This window comes from Trichosurus vulpecula, chromosome 9 (assembly GCF_011100635.1).
Source record: "Trichosurus vulpecula isolate mTriVul1 chromosome 9, mTriVul1.pri, whole genome shotgun sequence".
Taxonomy (NCBI): domain Eukaryota; kingdom Metazoa; phylum Chordata; class Mammalia; order Diprotodontia; family Phalangeridae; genus Trichosurus; species Trichosurus vulpecula.
In genome coordinates this window covers 22,728,612-22,746,601 of record NC_050581.1, presented here as the reverse complement: position 1 = coordinate 22,746,601, position 17,990 = coordinate 22,728,612, and the positions used below count along the sequence as shown (strand labels likewise).

General features: G+C 35.9%; 1 pseudogene; it reads left to right on the top strand.

Annotated features, from left to right (window-relative positions):
- The first annotated feature begins 4,160 nt into the window (after nucleotides 1-4,160).
- LOC118832047 lies at nucleotides 4,161-4,929 on the top strand (annotated as a pseudogene).
- The last annotated feature ends 13,061 nt before the right edge of the window (nucleotides 4,930-17,990 follow it).

The window sequence follows — 17,990 nt, the reverse complement described above, 5'->3', positions numbered from 1 at the left end:
TAATTAATTAAAAAAAGTCAACGGGTCATCCTTTGATCCACTTCTTAAACAGGCCTATTCATTGAATGGGCTTGCCTCACTCAGTGTGAGGTACTCAGAAAGACCTTAGCTTAAAAAGGCTAAGGTATCCCACTGCATCCTGGGTCATCTCCAGATGCCCTGAATATATATCTGGCCACTGGACCCAGATGGCTCTGGAGCAGAAAGTGAGGGTGACTTTGTGTAGCCCTCCCTCACTCAAATTCAAGTCATTTGCAAGTCATGTTATCATCTTCCTGATGTCATGGTCCTCTCTGAGAAGGAAGAATAACCTCAATCTGGGAGTAGCCCAAGCTGCCCCTGTGGGAACCCAGCTGGCCAGCTCCAGTTAGCCAACTCAGCCCCTCCCCTCATTCCTCTCCTCACTTCTCAAGCTTTCTGTCCATCTACCCCTGCCCTCTCCTCTCCCCACAATCCCCACATGGCTTATCATGCCCTTACCTGAGGTGTTCTGCCTAAAAGAAAGTAAATTTGACATCTGAACCTAGCTAGTTATCTTGGAGCATACTGGCTAGATTTCTTTCTTAAAGACCATGCCTTAAACCTAATTCACTCTGGCTTTCATTCATGATCAGACAATGATAGGTCCCTGCCCAAGCACCACTTAATGGTTACTTTTTGGGCCCTCCTGTCTCAGTGAATGTAAATTGTGATCGTTTCTCTTTGGACAGCAACCCTGAGGGTCTTCCCCTGCCGGTTTGATTTTTTTAATTAAAGGGGCCATCCCTTGACTCACTTCTTAAACAGTCTTATTCACTGAATGGGCATTGTCTCACTCAAAGTAAGAACTCAGAAAGACCTTAGCTTAAAAAAGCCAAGGTGTCCCATTGCATCTTGGGACATTTCCAGTGGGATTAGATCCACTCAACCCACGAGATGCATGAATCATTAGTACTGACTTTGTTAGTCAATCATAGCCAGATATGAAAATAGTTTTATAAGATTTGCCCTTGGTGGCAGGAAAAGGACATCGGCTAGTTTAAAAGCATTGTTCAGTATGTTTAGGAAGGGAGAAATAAAGAGAATAAGAAACCTAAGCCAAAACCTCAAACAGTCTTGGCCCCTGCCCAAGCAGCTCCATCTCCCATTCAAGCTGTATCAGGGAACCAGGGTTTGCATGAGATTTTTAATTGTCACAAAAAGGACATCCTGCCAAGAATGTAGGAAAAAGAAGCGGATTTAAGGAACAAAAAGAGGGAGCCCCAAAAGAACCCAGGGAGAGTCTCCATCATATGAGGAGGGGCAGAGGCCATAGATTCAAAGGAGGATCCTTTCATTTTCCTAATCCTGATGTTCTTGTCTCAGCTATCCCAGTCCGTCTCTACCTCTCCCTGAACTGGTGAATCCCATGTGTCCTTTAAAGTTGGTGATATGAATTATGATTGCTTACTAGATACTAGCTTCTAGTTTGTTTTTGCTCTGCAACCCAGATTCTGATTGTATTTCCATTGGATCTCTAAATGTTGTTATCCCGAAGACTCACTTTCTTTATTCCCTGTACTAGTTCAGAATGCCTAAGAGACCCCTGGTAATAGTCACAGATTCTATCTGACATCCCTTACTCTCCATGGGCTACTTTATCTTTAGATGTAAGATAGTTAAAATCCTCTGTCTTTGCCACCATCAAGACTGATGGAGATCTCCCATTATCCGTATTTCAATATCTTTTGTTCTGGAGGCCATTGAAGGCATTACATACATTATTGACTCTCTGAGGTATCAAGATATTATTGTTCTATTTAAATTCCCTTGCAACACTCCTATCCTCTCTGTTAAGAAACCCAAGCCAGGCTCTGATGGTAAACATGTTTATTATTTTTTGCAAGACTTACATGCTGCTAATGCTTGTATGACTACCAAGGCACCCAATAGTACCCAACTCTGCTACCATCATTTACTCAATTCTCTGAGGCTACCTGTTTTACTATGATAGAGTTTTGCTCACATTTATTTATTTATCCATTTACTTACTTATTTATAGCGTCCCCATTCACCCAGATACTCAGTACTGTTTGACTTCATCTGGAAGAACACACAATGAACTGGACTCTGTCATCACTTTTGGAGGTTGTCTCTTAGTTTACAGTCATTTTGAACATTTAGAAATTTATTTCATATGCATGTCTTAGTCTGGCCATTATAAAGTTTGGCTTGTAGTCATTAGTCAACTGAATGACTGGGTAGAAGCTTTCTTTAGTGTGAAAGCTTCTACTGGGTTCATTGCTAAAATTCTAAATAAGATTATTGGGCCCTGGTTTGGTCCAATGGCTTGTTTTGATTCTGACAGAGGGCCTCATTTCACTGACATGATCCTTTCCCATATTTATTCTTGTCTCAGGGTGATTCCTTGGTTTCACACTCTTTATCATTCCCAAAATTCGTCAGAATAAATGTATAAGCAAATTAAGGATGTCACTGGCAAACAGGCCTTAAGTGGCCTCATGTGCTCCCTTTCACTTTGTTTAATCTACAAAACCAAGCAAGGTGGGAATTATTTTTTCTCCTTTTGAAATGCTTTTCGGTCATCCTCCTATAAGTGCAAAACTTTTCTCACCACTATATTAGTGGGAAGAGATCCTTTTATTGCTTCTTATATATAGGAACTTCAAAATAGACTGAAGTAACTTCACAATGTGGGAGCTGCAATACAGACTGGGCCCTTTTCGGTACATGGTTTTCACCCTAGAGATAAGATCTGCATCAAGACTTTCAGTGGACCAGCAGAACTCAACTTGACTGGGAAGTATTGCTGACTCCACCAACTGCAATCAAGATCAGAGAATACGACTCTTGGATACCCTGTGTCCATGTAAAACCTGCTCCTTACATTTTCATGTGAGAGCAATATCCAAAAATCTTTTTGTTTTACTTTATTCTCATTACTATCATGCTAGCATCTGGTGCCTTCCCAAGCTAATTTAGGAAATGAAAAAACTATCAACCATAGGAAAATGGATACTTTTTACAATACCATTTGTTTTATGCCTCACAATCATATTCATCATGTTTTAAATCTTGTTCATTTCTTTGTTGTTGCTTAAGTCTGATGTTATTACTGGTAGCTCTTTCCGAATTCCACTCCTCTCAGGATGATTGGAAAAGACTTAATGCTATTAATAAACTTCATGGTGATATAGGGCATACTTTGCCTCATTTTAGAGCAATTGGACCCCCTGGATGCTGGATTTGTCATCATATTCACCAAAGTGACCCTGATCTATGGGTAGTACTATCTATTAACTGAAATAAAATCTTACAACCAGAAAATTATATTGACTGCGGGTATCCTAAAATACCACCTTTGAAAGGGGCTTTTATACCCTTTGCTTTAGCCACTTATTGCATTAATGTCCTAGAAAGAAAATAGAAGATAATAAGCCAAGGCCAACATCACTAACCCAACTTTATAACAAACAAGTTATTTTCATATTTAATAGGACCCTTGATACCATTAAATTTAGGACTTTATCTCTTGAGGTTGCCACTTTCTTTTTGAGTTTTCATTTCTGTGTCACCAGGAAGCAAGGTCTTAATGATACTGTAGATTTAAGAAATCTGAAGATGTGAAGATTAATTTTTGCTTTTCCTGATATTACTGAAGGAAATTTTTTTATCTGTGCTAAAATATTCCCTCTTAATGAGATTAGAGACAAAAAAAACCCTTAGTGTATTTCTTTGGCCAACCTTACTTTTAATGTCTCTAACTGGACCAAGTATGATGCAACTTTCAGTACAAATTTGCATTAAAAGAATAATTGAACTTTTGAGGGAATCAAAATATTCCCCTTCAGAAGTTCTCTGAGACTAATAGCCTATGGACAATTCTTTATTTTGGGCAGTAAAACTTGTTCCTCTCTTCCCTCAAATTGGTTTGGGATGTGTGGGGTCACCTATTTGACCTTACAAGTCTTTAATCATACCGTAGCACTAGTGTTGGTGGGGGGTTGGGATTTAACCAGAAACTTGGAAGGATAGTGGTTTAAATGTTAGAAAAGAGAAGCCACCCTAGCTAGTGGAGATATGAATACAATCCAAAGTCCTATGAAAGAATATGGTCTAGAGAGGACATTGCCCAGACTTTGGTTACCTCCTGGGCCTCTTATACTATTTCCCCACAGAAAAAAATGACAAAGCACAAATACCAGAGAAGGAAGTTGAGAGCCAGAAGCAAAATGTTCATCAAAAAAAGAAAAGCTAGTCCCTCTGATCCCATTCCATCTCTTCTTCCTCCCTCCCCTCATTCCTCTCCTTTTTCATCTCCAACTCTACCTCCACCTGAAAGGATAATAGGTGCCTCTCTCACAAACACATGTTGTGGCCAAAGTTATCCAAAATTATCCTGGAGCAAAACATTTTCTAGCATGAAGAATCTAATGAAATTCTTAGTAAAGAGGGTGTGGTTTTTCTATTGGTGTTGCAGTAGCAGTATTATACAGAATTTAGAGATAGTGAAAGACCTCCTATTTCCATCCTTTTTCTACTTCCAGGAACTCAGCCTGATTAGACAGCAAGTTGAAAAGCTGGAAAATGAATTCTACAATCTCCAGGAAGCACTGAAGACCCCTGCCTCAGAGAGTTCTTCTTGCCAGGATTGCCATAAAACATGTCCCTTGAGGACTCAACTTCCAGAGGACCTTGCTAAAGCTCAAACCACTATTGGAGAATTAGCATCCATACTCCCACCTGTGACTCTGCAGCCTACAGTTCTCCTTCCTCCTCCTCCTCCACTCCCTACACTCCTTCCACCACCCCTGCCTCTTCTGCTCCAATCAGCATCTTTGTTGCTCAAAAAGCCAATAGTACAAAACACTTCAGGCTGCACCATTAAAACAAGATGCGCCCATGCATATAACTGTTAAAGATCTGCTCCCTGTGAAGTTATATTTGTAAAGCTGCTATGGCCATCATATCAGTATTAAGAAATATCACATGTTCCCCAGGTTTACTTTTCAGCTTTTACTAAGCCCTTATCACAACTTGTTTTGTGATTTTCATAATTCTGTAAACCTAGGGCTCCTTAAAACCATTATGTACTGTATGTTTTGTTATTAAAATTGGGTGTTAACAAATCAGTTTAACAATTTTGGGGCCACTTACTATTTGTTAACAATAATTTTTTATTATTAAAAATATGGTCTAGAGATGAAGAGTCTCTGATCCCTACTTCAATTTGTAGGGGTCACAGCACTAGATCAGGTGGTTGGGGACTGAGAAACTAGACCAAGGCACAAGTGAGTTCACCTCTTCCCTCCAAATTGAAGTAAACTCTTTGATACAAATCATCTTAAAAAGTCTTGTAGTTTTAGGCCTTAAAAAGTCTAAGGTCACAAGGAGGGGGCCTGTGCTATGATCAATCAATCTTGTTCCTACGTTAATCAATCAGCTAAGGTTATGGCAAGCCTTTAGGAAATCCAATCAGTTATAGCAGAATGCAACCCTCTAAACCACATGACCCCTTGTGGACTCCTTTCTTCTGGCCCACTTAGAGCAGGGAAATGGCATATTAGCCACCAAAGGTAAATAGGCTGTCTTTGATTTATATATCATTATTATTCTTAGACTCTATACCAGCTGTTGTACAACGTTATACAAAAGGATGCTTCCTAGTGAGCTTTTGGTTCATGATCCTGATAACAATCATATTTAAAACCTTGTATATTTGGCTTATAGATAGTGATCCATGGGGATGGGAACTAGCCTCCTCTAAGGATCAAAAGGTAGAATTATGAGGAGAAACTGGCTCCATCTTGTGAATATTGACTCCATTTTGTGAACAACCTCCGTTTTGTCATTTTCCTGAAAATCACTAATTTCAGAGATTTCACTTGCCCTCCCCTTCCTATCTTAGAAAGTCTCTAATCTCTATTCCAATAAGAAATCAGATTATCTAATCTTATCCTGTTTTGTATTTAATCTATAAAATCTTTTAATTTAATCTATAAAATTTAATCTATAAAATATTTTAATATAATCTATAAAAATTTTTAATCTATAAAAATCTATGCAAAATCTGCATTCAAGGTTTTTGTACCCATTGAGCAATCTTTGACCAGGTTTATTATGCTTATCTTGTCAGTGTACTTCAGATTTTGTCTCCTCAGTTACTATCAATTCACTCATGGCAGGTTCTCATTTGAATTGCTACAGAACATTGCCATATTAGGGACTTCTACCACACAGATGGACTTAGCAGTCCCACAAAAGACAAAATGTGCCCTAATCCTTGGGCATACAGACACAAATGAACAAATCCTTACCTTCAAGGAGTTTACATTACACTGAGGGAAAATAACACAGAGATAAATAAATACAAAATATATGCAAAGTAAATGTAGTGTTATTTGAGTTTACCATGGAAAGAGAACATTAACAATTAGCAAGAAATAGAAGTTTAAAGATTAGAGTTCAACTATTTTTTCCTGTTAGGCCTAAATGCAGCATAACATACTTTCCTTAGTTTTTAATAAGTGCTAAAAAACCACTTCAGGAGACATAAAATGAGAATGCATTTAAAATAAAATTCAAGTAAATTATGCTCATCGGTTCACCTCTTCTGACAATTTTATTAGGTTTTCAAAGAACCTCTGGTTCAGAAGCAAGCCATATGTTTTGACTTCAGTGGGTTATAGTGTCCTGAGTCTAGTATTCTCCTTAATTACACTTTAAATTGTTTCTTCTGGTTTCTCAGAAGAGAAAACAAAGAGTTTGAAGAAATGCATGGAAATTAATCTCGTGTTTTGGAAATGTCAGTGATAGATTGTTAGATTTAATATTTAATTGACAATTTCTTAAGCAATTGATATGCTTAGGAACACAGTCAGTACAATAATCTGGTTCTGCCTAGAGAGCTGGAAAGAAAAAAATAGGGCATTGTTGGTCTGGCCAGATATTTTAGTGAAGCCACTCATCCCACTGGAAATCATCATTGTTGCAATAGCCAAAGACATTCTATTTTATCAAATGATGACTAATTTTAGTCATGGTTTGTACAAAGAGGCATTATTTGCATTCATTCTCAGTACTTCTACCTTAATGAGAACAAATACATCATTTATTTGGCTTTCTCTTTCCTTTTAGTTTTGACCAGATGTTAAGAAAGAATAGAAAGCTTTACAGTTATATCTTAAATATGTATATCATTATTCTAGCCCATCATATTAACAGTATATGGTTTCTGAATGGAATGTCCTTAGGATCATATGTACACCATAGAGAGGGAAAAGGTTTTTTTTTTGGGGGGGGGTTGTTTGTTTTAAAGAATTGCCTAGGAATTTCTATTTATGTTAGGAAAATATATAAATTCATTTTTTTAAATTGAGATTGTTTTTTCCATGCAAAACATTTTCCCCCCAAAAATGGCATTAATAAAAGGATTGCTAGGCTAAATAAAAAAGCATGTTGAACACTGCTAAACATTTGGTTTGCATCTTTCTTATATAAGTATAAATCATTTTATACCACACTTGTTTAAGCATGTGCTGTTGTATTCTATTTTATTATTAATTCCAGGAGGACACAGACTATGTCTTATATAATTTTCATGCCCTGCTTTGTTCACCTTGCCCCTGTACCTGTCCCATGTATTGATTGCTTTAAAAAATTGTGGAAGTTATATTTCCAGTTTTGAAATACCCAACTCATGGCCTGTAAGTCAAATTTGAAGATTGAGAGGAAGAAAGCTTAGCAAATATAAAAAGAAGTTCCTATCAACAAAGAATAATATGGAAGAAGAAAATGAAATAACAATGTAAAGATCTAAAATATCCAATTCACAATATTAACAATATTGATGATATAATAATAATAACAATTGTCCTGAAGGCTCATGTTTGTATATTTTTTTTACAAATATTTCAGAGCATGTCCAATTGTCTCATTTACTCTGAAATTCAATCAGGTTTTTGATAAAATGAACTATGTGATGTACCATGTTAGTGTCTCATCGATTTCTAGTTCAACAAACATTTTATTCATTTATATAATCCATCATATTATATCATATGTATATTTTATTCTCTTATATCATATATATGATTTTTATTGACTTTAACTGGAAAAGAAGTATACATGTAAATTTTTATATATGCATATGTATGTCACATGTATAATAACATGTTTGTTGAGTTTTTTATAATGTATAAAAGATTTTCCTTACAACAATCCAAAAAGGCAGTAGATACAATTATTGTTGTCCCCATTTCAAAGCAAAGGAAGCAAAAACTTAGAATGGTAAAATGTTTTTTTTTTTCCTAGAGTCACACAGATTTCCATCTATTTACAGCAGGGATGGAACACAAGAGTTCTTTCTTTGTGTACACAGAGTGGTAGGCATTGAGGGTGAGTAATGTGAGTAAAATACATTTCCTAAACTCAAGAAACTTGCATTCTACTAGGCAAGGTAGGACATGTTCACAAAAAAATTGTAATACAAATTAGAGTGGAAGTCATAAGACTAGAAGCGCTCCAAAGAAGGAGGTGATCACAAAGGAGGTGCGGAGGATAAAAGAGAAGGGAAATTAGTATAGAGGAAGATAACATTTGTATTGGGCCTTAAAGGATAGAGAGTATTTTGATAGGCAGAAATACAGCAAGGGCAAGCTAGAATCAGCTTTGGGAGAGAACTTTCGGCATATTGCCTATGGAAAGATAATCATATTCCTTTAACTGAATGACATGGGGAAAGGTAGACAAAGGTTTGACAAAAAGTGAAATTGCCAAATGTCTGTAAGACTAACAAAAATTTTGTGGACCAAACTGATTTTTGAGAGATCTGATTTAAAAAAAAAAACTATTTGTAAGACTGTTTTATATAACTGTACACACATAAATTTTTTAAAATGCAAAATCAAATGTCCATGAAATATATAATCCAAATGAGAAATTGCTATGATGATATATGGAGCCATATATCATCACAGCCAGCTGTCACTCTAATGATGTATTAGGGCAATAAATCACTAAATATGACATATTGGTAAAGTATTGCTTGAAAGAGAATGGTGGCCAAGGAAAACATGATTCAAGATAAAAGTCAAAGAGTAAACTATGGAGAAGCAATTACTCTCTTGCCAAGGAGGAAGAAAAGAACAAAATATTTCTCAACCTCTCAGTTTTGGGGAATTACATGTCAAATACAGCATTGTAATTTTGGCCTTCTAAATGAATTAATTTCATTCCTAAGGGATGAAAATCCTGGAACAGATTGACTATATAGTCTATCCCACAAGAAACAATTATTTAAGTGAAATATGGTTAAGATGAGCATAAAAATCTTGAAATGCAAAAGAAATCACAAAATGCAATATGCAGCCTGTGGGATACACATGGAAACAGTAAGGCTATCCATGTCTTTAATCAGTCAGTTATTATCAGAGGTTAGCATATTCAAAGCTAGAAAGATCATCTAATATAATCAAGCCCACTCACTTTTCAGATATGGCAACTGAGGCTTAGAGAGGTTTGCCCAAAGTCATACATGTATCAAGGCACTATTTGAAGCTCAGTTCCCTTATCTCAAATCCAGAGCTCTTTCCACTAGACCACTTCTCTGTGAATGGTTATGGTAGGAGGATTAATAAGCCTATTGTATGCATTATCATACTGGTGGCTGACAATTATTAAGCACCTAAGATGTGCTAAGTATTATGTGAGTCATTGGCAATACAAAGACAAAACTGAAAATTATATCTCTCCTTAAGGAGGTTATAATCTACCGGTAGCATTCTTCACTTGTGCTGGTTACCTTCTATAGGTGAACATAAACAAATGTAAGAGAATGTGAGGAAGGACATGGTGTTAACATCTAAAAAGATCAGAAAATTCTTTGCTAAGAGGTGGCATCTGAGGCTTTCCTTATACTGTTAGCTCTTAAGAAAGCTAAGGTTTATAAAAATAGAGTTCAGAAGGCAGAGTATGAGAGAGCTACATGGAATGTAGAAATATAGTTGGGCATCATGTAGGTAGACATCTCCATTAAGTCTATGCTAGTGTGTTCCTGCTTTTGTATTTCTTTTAAGTGTTCGTATGAATAGAAAAGGAAAATAGATACTCATGTCTTCCATTATGTTTTAAGCTCCCTAAGGGTAGGGATAGAGGCAGCTAATTGCTCAGTGGATAGAGTTCTGGGCCTGGAGTCAGGAAAACCTGAGTTCAAATTCAGACTCAGACATTTATTAGCTGAGTGATCCTGGGCAAGTCACTTAGCCTCTGTTTGCCTTAATCCACTGAAGGAGGAAATGGCAAACCATTCCAGTATCTTTGCCAAGAAAATTCCATGGACATTATTGATGTGTGCTCTATCTATGGGGTCACTAAGAGTTAGACATGACTGAATGACTAACATTAACAAAGGGTGGGAATAATGCCTCTCTTTTTTCCCCTCTATCTCCCTCATAACCAGTATAGGGCAAAGCACATAGTAGAACCTCAGATTATTTGATAGCGCCTCTTCTCTTACCCATTATGACCCTAGTAACTGAACAGCTGCCTAGTCCCTGTAACAACATCCCCTAAAGCCTGGCATGCATGGCAGTTGTTCTGATTTGCCATTCTATCTGACAAATGGTTAAATAGAAGAAGTGGCAGAAGTTTCCAAATGCATAGAATTGTATTTGAAATATAAAAGATGTTCAGATTTTATCGTCTAGCACAATGTCTTACACATAGCAGGTAATACCTGTATAGTGATATTCAACAAATGCAAATTGTCAGATGCATTTTGATAGATCTAATGATTTTTGAAAAAAAATTTGTAAGACTATTTTTGTAACTGTAAGCACATAATATTTTAGTACATAAATATGCAAATATTTACTGTAGAATAAGCAATTCAAATAAAAAAAAATTGGTGTGGTGATGCGTTTGTTACTGGCCCTGATTTTTTAGTAGTGGTAATACTTTTGTTCTGAATCATCCATTCTCCTTTTTCCTTTCACCTTATCGTCAATGACACACATTTCCAAGATGAATTCTGTAAATGAAGGAGGAAATCATGATCCTGAAACACAATAGAACTAAAAGTATTACTGTGGGAGTCAAATACAAAACTGTAGCTGCGTCAAGGCCATACTCTGACTTGTGTGCATATGTACACACTACGAATTTAAACCCATTCTTAAAGGATATGAACTCTGGAAAAATTCAGCCTCATTATTTTAAATGCCTTTTCTAGACTGACTGTTATATGCACATATCTGTAGAAATCTGATTCTGATGACTCATTAAAGTATGGAAGTGACCCTGGATTCTTAAAAGCTATGACTGTCAAATTTAAGTTTGGTAGATTCCACTAAGGTGGAAAGAATTTTAATACAGTTCTCACAATAGCCTTATCTACTGTCCAAAGGCCAGCCTAACAAAATATGGAGAGACTAATTCCCAGTCATTTGATCACCAGGGAAAGAATTCTTTGTCCAAGATTACCCATGAAATAAAGATAATATAGACCCTCAGTCTTGTGTTACCCCTTTCAGTTCCTTAGAGAAAGTGATGAAATGGCAGGGGAAAATGGGACAGAAGATGGAAAGGGTTAAGAATCATAAAACTTCAGGGTCTTCTATAAATGTTAGTTCAACTGTAGATAGTCTAAATTCAGATTCTTGATTAATTAATGACCAACAAGTTAATCTACTTAAAATGAACTGAATATCAGTATTGAAATTTTAGTTATAAATGAAACCAAAGAGCATGAAGAAGTTGTGGTGTAACAGAAGGATGGCTCAGAGCTGTCTTTAGAGAGGTAAATAAAGGGAATGCTGGAATAGTGAGCCCAAAAGTCAATACGAAACAATTTCATGGGACATTTGGTGATTTTGCCTTTCAGTGCTCATGACGAAGGTAAGCAAAAAGGCCATGATGAAGATTTCCCCTTTTTCTGGCATCTGTTACAAAGGACAGAAAAGTACAGAAATTCGGCAAATCAGCATATACTTGGTGGGATTGCTACAAAGGGGAAGGTGATAGGGGAAAAGGAAGGGGCTGATAAATATGGTTCAGGATTAGAAAATAAAAGCCTCTTTCATTTTCAGAACTTTTCTATTTCATCTTTTGTAAACATTGTACCTCCTGAGAGCATTTTTCTACCTCTTATATCATCAATACTTTCTTCAAGAAGAGAGTAAGATGGTGATGGACATAACTATCTCATGAGTACTGAACAACATAATAAAAGACACAAATGAAATCAATTATATCTTAGCAGACATGAAATCACTAGTTACTAATGCAAGAGTAATTTCTAAATCAGTTGTTTCTGAACAATAAGACTCCTGACTTGTTATAGGAAGGGTCAAAGTCAACATTAAACAATAAAAGTATAAAAATGGTAAGTGCTGTATGTATAGCTATTACAACAGATGTAAGCACATTTAAAATTTATTTTAAAATAACTTTCAAAAAACTATGCCTTCCTGGAAAAACAAGTGTAAGGGAAACAGAGAGAAGATATTTGGAACAAGTCAAATACATACAGAAGAAATCTGTCCTGGAGGGTGCCACAATTTGAATACACTAAAGGGTACATTTTCAAGATATCTGAAAAAAAAGGAAAAAAACCAAAATGATTATAAAGAATTTGTGCAGTTATTACACAAAAAATGGTAAAAATATATAAACCACTACTAGCCAAAATTATCATTTTGTTACTCCTATAACGCCTTTTGAAAATAATTCCACACATATTAGGCTATACTTGATGAAATACAAGATGGAAACAGACAGGCTTTGATCATTGATTTTCTATAACAGACATCTTTACAGCCCACAATTTACTGAAAGATCTATAGCATATGAGATTTGGTTATATTTGTTGGGTTTTTATTTCCAATTACAAACATCATTGACCTAGAGAAGAAATTCCTACCTTAAATATCTCCCCCAGCATATTCCCTCTTTTCCATGTTAAGAGAATATACTTCCTTATTAGATGCATCCACACAATCTTCTGATGATCAGCATCCATCAAGTATAACATAGGCAGATATCTACTCAATAAAGGTACTTGCTGAATGCTGTGGACAGATATTCTACGTAAAGGAACAAGGATCCTAAGTTTCTCTACATGTTCTCTTCATATATAGGATTGTGCTGGACTGCATCAAGCCCTGTATTACAGAGCATCCTCAGTAATAAACCTGGACACTCACAAAGAATTCATGTATACAGAAAGAACCCAACTAATACAAACATCTATTGGCTGATTGTATAAATCGGGGATGGGTTACTCCATTGAGTCGGCTATTTCTCTAGTCACTGAAGATAGAGAAGTAGTTGGTACCCATAAACTAACTAAGATAGAAGATCAGGCTGATTTGTAGTTGTGATGTTTGCTATTTTAATCATCCTATGATACAATGATTAATTCCGAATACAGTGGTCTATCAGTTGGTTCAATCATTTCCCCAACAGTTGGGCACAAATGTTATTTCAGTCTTATGTTACCACAAAATGATTCTGCTATGAAGATTTTTGCACATGTGGGTCTTTCTGTTGTCAATACCATCTGTAGGCTATAATCTTAGTGGTTAGGTCTCTGGGGTCGAAAGGTGGCATATGTTAGTCACTTTCTGTTATTTTCGCCAAAATTCCAAATACTTTTCTAGAATTATTGTACCGATCCACAGTTCCTTCAGTAATTCACTGCTACTCCATAGCCCTTCCAAAATTAAAAAGATAAGTGAGTAGAAAACGTCCAAGTATACTGCTTCCCAGTCCAGGAATTCTTATACCATACCACAATGACATTAGTTACATATAGAAATTCTTCCATTTGTAGCAGTCATGAGACTTTGACATTATTTTTAAGGAAGGGCACTTTAGATTTTTTCTCTTTTCCACTGGAAAGTGAATCTTAAATGTCCATCTGTTTGCAGGAAAGTGGAGGAGACTAGCTATGATGGTAGAATAATAAGAAGAAATATTTCCAGTCCTCTCTAGCCCCATAAATCCTACACTTAGAAAACGTACCTGACCGAACCTCAATTAGCAACTCAAGGACAAATTAAAGCAATCATTTTTTTAGCTCAGATCAGCATAGGGAGTTAGAGGTCTTAAGATACTGAGGATGGGTGCAACATGTAGTCTTTCATATGGGGGACTGAACTTGGGCCTGTTGCTCTGATGAGGTCGAGAAAAGTTCCCAGATCCACACTGAAAGGTCTAATGGCATGTTAAGAAGAAGGACAAATTGCAGCTTATATCCCAGAGCTGAGTCTCAGATCTAGTGCAAACTAGGGTTTTGGAGGCAATGACTAAGATAGATAAATAGATAAAGCACTTCTTAAACACGTGTATGTGCTTGGCACTATGCTAGATAATGGGAAAAAAAATAAAAGCAAAAGAAAGACATGTCTTGGGCTGTGCCTTTAAGGATCTTCTATTCTAACGCAGGAAAAATGACACAAAACTAGCCAAGGGAAGGAGGAAGAGAAAATACCCCATAGGTAGGGATTGCTAAAGTAGAGGATTGCTAATGAGAAATTTAAAAAGAAAGTAACATAAGGGCCAATGTGAGCTTTAAGGGCTTTAAATGAGGGAAAAAGAAGAGGGGCAAGAGAGCACGCAGATTTCATTAAATCTAGAGACCTAGGGCTAAGCACACTTCACATTCACCACCTTTCCTTTTTTGAAGGCAAGGGGAGATACAATGAAGGAATTTTATTTTTTAATATTCTATTTTTTAATAAATAAATGACTCCCCGACCTTTAGAACATTCCCTGGTAACAAAAACAAATGAATACTTTAACCATATCTGATAACAGATGATTTGTCCTGTATCTATTGGCCCCCTTCAGAAATCAAGATTGGCCACTTCAATGATCAGAGCTCTAGTGTCTTTTGACTGTGTTTTTCTTTATGTCAGCATGATTGTTATGAAATATCTCTCTTGGTTCTTCCTGTTTCATTCTGCATCTATTTATATAAGCATTCCCAAGTTTCTCTGAATATTTCATTTTCATCTTTTCATAAAAAACAATGAGATTCTATTACATTCATATTGCACAATTTCTTCAGACATTTCAATGACATAAATATCCAGGAAGAAACTTGACTTACTGGATTAAATACTTATTAAGAAATGAGAATTTTGCAAGTCATTTATTTGCTACACAATTTCAGAAAACAGTGAAATTTAATTCTGTACCTCAGAATATCCCTACTCAATCAGCAAATTGGTTTTAAATCTAACTTTCCACAAGCTCACAAGAAACTATTATTACAACACAATGCTTTTTTTTCTCCCATCAAAGATGGAAACCTCCATACATACAACCAAAAATCACAGTTCCTGTGGTGTTTACAGAGAAATTGGAAATTGTACCAAAAGAACAGAGATAGGAAAAGTAGATAATTTAGATATCATGCACAACACACATATATGTATTCAAATATATGCATGTACATACACATATATGTACATATGCAGTACAATTGTAACAGTACCAAAGAATTTATTTACAAATTATCTAAAGGTGAGAAAGATTATCAGAAGTATGAACAACATCCCAGATCTTATTGATTTTTTTAAAATTACTGATAATGAGTTTTTATGACTTTTCACATCTCTATGAAACTTTTTTGAGGTTACATTAAGTGAAGACATCAATTATGAGGGTTTTAGTAGAGAATAAGAAGGGTTTCAGAACTGATAGTCAACCATGGACATATCTTTACCATTTCACAATTGACTGACAGATATAAATAACAGAGAAGCCCATTATTCCTATTTTTATTGATTACAAATAGACTAAACCTTGGACAACAAAACATCATCTTATGGCCTTTTTTTAAAACAACAAAATGTCCAATATTTCAAGATCACTCAAGATTACTTGAAATATGTAGTAATATAAATAATTCTATTCAATCATCCTCTGCTAGTAACATTAGAAAAGGTACAAAACAGGAAGATGCATCTTTGTTAAAAGTATCCATGACTGTAATTGAATATATCCATCACTGACTCCAGATAAGAGAGGGATTCCCTTTAGATAGTGAGATCCTCCAGATACTTCTATTTGGGGACTGTGGTGATTTCATAAGGCTTCAAGACATTTCAAAGCCTCCTGGAAGAGATCTGTAATCATTGAATGGATTTTGGCCTATGCACCCAAATAGGAAAGACCAAATGGATAAACAATGTCTATTGCCAAGATTTTGGCATGCATCTCAGTCAGTTAATAAGTATTTATTAAATGCCTACTATTTTCTAAGCACTGTGTTGAGTGCTGGGGATACAGCCCCAACCCCCCTCCCCAAAAAAGGGCAAAAGATAGTCCTTGCCTTAAAGGAGACCACAATCAAATACAGAGACAAAAAGCAAACAAATATTTACAAACTGTATACAAGATAAATAGAAAATAATTAACAGAGATAAGGCTCTAGAATTAAAAGGGGTTGGGAACAGCTTTCTGTAGAATTTTAATTTTTTAATGATTTCAATTGGGCCATGAAGGAAGCCAGGGAAGCGAGGAGGCAGAGATGAGGGAGGAAAGCATTTGATAGCCAGAAAAAATGCATCTGCATGGATACCCAATAGAGGTTATCTAACACTATGTCTTTCAAGGACAGACAATATTTACTGACAATAAACTGGGCCAAAGGTTAGGGAAAAAAGGAGGAAAATAGGTGAGATTTCTTTCAGGAAATTGCAAAGTACTTTAACTGATCCTAATCTTCCCTTAATAACAAAGGTCTATCTTTTTAATAAAAAAGGTTTCACCATCATCAGCAAGATGTGTATTGTGTGAGGGTAATAGCAAGATACGTGGTTACTATGAGAAGGCTGCATCATATAACCTAACTCTGAAGAAGAGGAGCAAAAGATAGTATCAAAGAAAGTTATAGAAGAAACAGAAGATGTAGTGGTCACATGACAAGAGCACACAATGACAAATAGGTAGCTAAAGTTTTCTACTGGTATATTTTCCATGTCAGGAGAAAGTGAGGAATACCTCTAAAAGTTTGGGTCAACTCACTGTGGGGAACTTCTAGGAGCACACAAATAAGAGTTGTGTGGTTTAGACAAGCAAGGATTGACTGCCATCTGCATTGTTGGAAGGAATTTCAGCATCAGCTAGGTCACAGATCCATTTTAACATTTCACTACTGAGCACCAAGCTAACTTATAAGAGAATTTAAGATCACTGAAAAGTGTAACTTAAAATTATTTGAACATGTTTGGCACTCAGTGTCTTTTGTTCATATTTTTCCCTTTCCTCCTTGAAAACCTGCATCAAAATATGCTCCATCTTTCATTAAGTTCAAGTCTCAAACTCTCTGTGAAACTTCCCCAGAACATTGTGATCCACCATGATTTCTCCTTTTTATCATACTTTTCATTTATTCTACTCATCTGGCCCTTAACAGGTTTGTGATATCAATACCCTTTATTTATTTATATTTATATATTAGGCAACTAAGAGCATAACATACAAATAAATTGCCAGTCTGTATCAGTGGAAGTAGTTCTTAACCCCAGAATAAGTAGGTATTGCTTAATTGCTTGCTTGCTTACCTACAACCATAAAATCACAAAATGGCAATCTAAGGGGAGAAAAGTGACATCTTGTTCATCTGTAAATTATTTGATGGAATAGGTTGTTTATATCTTATTTTCTAACCTACAGTATGATGGGATATAAGAGATGTTCAGTGAACACTTGTTGAATTTAATAAATTGATGACACTTTTGAATAGCAATAAAAACAGTGAAAAGACAGATTTTTCTTGAGTGGTGTCACTGGGATTATGAGATTATACTTCTATATCTGTAAGGGACTTAGGAAGTCATCTAGTCCAACCCCTTGATTTACTAGCATCAAAGAAGAATTGAATGGCACAAGAGGGATTTGAACTCAGGTCTCATGACTCCAAGTTCTCTAAGTATAGCATTCTTGTTACTGGACAATGCCTTCTTAGGGTTATGGCATACTCCAGTTCTCAGCTGACTATG